Consider the following 3,919-nt stretch of genomic DNA (forward strand, 5'->3'; position numbering starts at 1 on the left):
AGTTAAAGCTTGTAAGTTGGTGATTTGAGATGGTGAGGGAGGTGAGGGTTTACAGTTCATTTTCATCATAGAATAGATGCAGTATCAACAAGTGAGTTTGTTCAACATCACCATATAAGGATGTAGTACTGGTTCTTTAGGTGACGTGAACAACTAGTATACTATGAAGTAGTTGGTATGTGCGTTGTAATTTTTAAGGCTATAAATAGCCTTTGACATTTTGTTTTACTTTCTGTTATTGCATAATAATATATCTGTGAGTTTGAGATTGGTAGTCAATTTGGATTGTAATTCTACAGGATACATGAAGAAGAGGACCCAACATGATCAAGGTGATCCAAGGTGGGTTTGGATAAAAGAAAAACAGCAGAAACTGTGATGGTGGTGTGGGGTGATGTCGTCGAGCAGGTTACCATTCTCAGATGGGGTTTTTGGTTGAGTAGTTCTTGAATTGAGGTGTCATCCGAATATCAAAACTATTTTTGGAGTGGCCTAACCTGTGTGTCGAATGACTTGTACAAGATACAAGGTGCAGAGCTGGACGATTATAAGTAGAAATAGAACTCGAGTAGTTTAGGAATGGTTAAATGGGTGATGGCTTGGTTGTGGGTTTTAGTGCCTGAAGATATAATATACATATATAGAAAGCATGAAATCAAATGATGCAGGTGTTTGTTCAATTATTATGATGTAGGACTTCTTTATTCTCAATTTAAAATTGTTGCATCCAACAAGAATCATAAAGTAGAGATTAAAGGTAGTATCTTTTTGAGTACAACCAATCACCATATTAACATATTGATAATAGAGATATACCCACTACTTTGTTATATATGAAAATGTCAAATTGATTACTGTAAGGTGATGGTTAATAATAAATAATTATATGTCAAGTTTGAATTAAAAGGAACTAGTATACATCCGTGAATCTCAATTTCACTCACAACAATAATAATAATATTATAATATAATTTAAAATTTACAACGTGTGATATGGATCCGAAATAATATAGTCGTCGTTTACTATGTCACTTATTGATTTCGTGTATTTGCGAATTGATATTTCGTACTCTGTTGTTAAAATTTGTAGGGTAAAAGTATATCTATAGATATTTATTTTGTTTACGGTTTTTTTAAGGCGACTCGTAAATAGTTTGTCCATCCCAAATACAATATGAAGTATAAAAAAAAAAAAAAAATTGTAATATATAATTTCTAGTTTAGATAAAAATAAAACTAATTTTATTAGTTTAAAAGCTTCATAATTTTTATTAACTTTCGTCTCAATTAGAATCTAATATTAATATTAAAATTTACAATAAGAAGTAAATGTAAATTAAAATTTTATGCACAGAAGTTATAATAGTAGACTTAGGTATATTATAGAATCATTTACTAAATGAATTCAAAACCATATATATATATATATATATATATATATATATATATATATATATATATATATATATATATATATACACATGTTTTTAAATAATAATTATTATAATATCATATTTCATTTTATTAAATATAATATTTTAGATTATATCTCTAATTAATATATATGTTTATATTTTTTTAAATATATATATATCTATTTACAAATAGTTGTTCGTGAATCGTCGGCAATGGTCGAAGGTCAATCGAACAGTTCAAATTTTTTTTGAGACTCAATATTACAGACTTTGCTTATTGTGTTGAAAATATAATATCGTATCGAGAGTTTGATTTAAAATTAGTCGAGATTTTTCCAGGTCACTACACTAATCAGATGTTCTGGCAATATTAAGGACGTGCGCGCTGCACGTGATACGCACGAGCGCCATGCGCATAGGTACGCGTATCATTAAGTCCCCCTAGTTTAATATGATGTGCGATCACCATGGCGCATCATGTTAAACTACTATTTAGGAGTACTTAAAACAAAATAGCACATGTTTAATCTTCGCATTAAAATAATAACCTGCAAGTAACCAAATCGTTGGCTAAGATTTTATCATTATGTGGCATTAATTACTGACAGATGGTGTCAATCAAACGTCTTCTAATGCAGTCTTGGAAATGGCTGTTGTGCAGATAATCATGACAGACTGTCAAATCAAGGCTTGCGTAACCACCAACCAATGCTAACCTGTTACGACCCGAAAATTTCCGACCAAATTTAAACTTTATCTTAATGTGAATTCAACACGATAAGCAAAGTCTGTATTGTTGAGTCTCAAAATTTTGGAACAGTTTACATTAATGCATTTGTCCTTTGACTATTCCCGACGATTCACGAACCTTTAATTATAAATAAGATATGTGTGTGTATATATATACATATTAATTTGAAATATTATATGTTTCTCTTGTTAAAAGTAATTATGTAAAATAAAATTAAAATAATATTATGATAATTATTATTTAAAAACATATCTATATATATAAATAAAGTATATTAAATATATATTTTGTGATTTCGAATCTATTTAGTAAACGACTGTTACACTCAATTGCCATTCGATGGATATTACATGAGTAAAATACGAACTAATATTATTATAAAAATAAACGGTGATCCGAAAATGAGTTCTATAAATTTTAGGCTTACTAAAATTGTATTTAGGATCTAGTTATTTAATTTTAACACTTTTTATATTTTACCCATAAATGAGAGGGACAGTTGATGTAATTTTTATTTAATAAATTAGTAATCAAATTTTATATCATAATGCCTGAAATAAATAAATATAATTATCATAAAAATTTGGAATTTTTAGGAAGACTTTTAGATGTTAACTGTTTAGCAATGAACCACGATATAACACTCCATAATTTGATAATAAGCCAAAGTTATGGCTGCTATACTATTGATGATATTTGTTAACCGTTGTTTTCAACTTTTCCATATGTGATTATTATTAATATATTATTAGTATTAATTAATAAGATTAGATTGTACTAATGCATATATATACATACACATAGGCAGATAGATAGATAACAAGCATGTCACAACCCACCACCTCATGATACTATAATCCATCGAACCACTAATCACCCAACTAATATCATTCAATCACCAAAACTTTGAAACAATCGTTGGGCTGCTGCTACTATAGCAAGGTTTTGGCTGTTGCTATATGTTTATGTGTTCCACCATCTTCTTTCTCTCACTAACTCTTTCTCTCTCTCTCTCTAAAATGTAAACCACCATCGCTCTATAAACCATCACCACAAAGATTTCTATCCAATCACCTTGTTCATGCAAGCCCAAAACACACCATCAAGATTGCTGCTGCCACACCATCAAGATTGCTGCTGCACTCTTATGTCCATGTTGTCTGATAACCCGAAAACCGCTACCACCATAAAATTGGTATTTGTTATCTTTTCGTTTTCTGTTTCCTTTTGAATCACCATAGCCACCACCACCGCAAATCCCCATGTACCCATCACAAACCATCATCACTAACTGAAATGTCCCATTTATATTGATTATAAACGTTCCATATTAATTGATTTCGTTGCGAGGTTTTGACCTCTATATGAGACGTTTTTCAAAGACTGCATTCATTTTTAAAACAACCATAAACTTTATTTTATCAATAAAGGTTTTAAAAACATTACGTAGATTATCAAATAATGATAATCTAAAATATACTGTTTACATTCGACCATTACATAATGGTTTACAATAGAAATATATTACATCGACATATGTTTCTTGAATGCAGTTTTTACACAATATCTTACAAACATGGACTCCAAATCTTGTCCTTATTTTAGTATGCAATAGCGGAAGCTCTTAGTATTCACCTGAGAATAAACATGCTTTAAACGTCAACAAAAATGTTGGTGAGTTATAGGTTTAACATATATATATCAAATCGTAACAATAGACCACAAGATTTCATATTTCAATACACATCCCATA

This window comes from Rutidosis leptorrhynchoides, chromosome 9 (genome assembly GCF_046630445.1).
Source record: "Rutidosis leptorrhynchoides isolate AG116_Rl617_1_P2 chromosome 9, CSIRO_AGI_Rlap_v1, whole genome shotgun sequence".
NCBI lineage: Eukaryota > Viridiplantae > Streptophyta > Magnoliopsida > Asterales > Asteraceae > Rutidosis > Rutidosis leptorrhynchoides.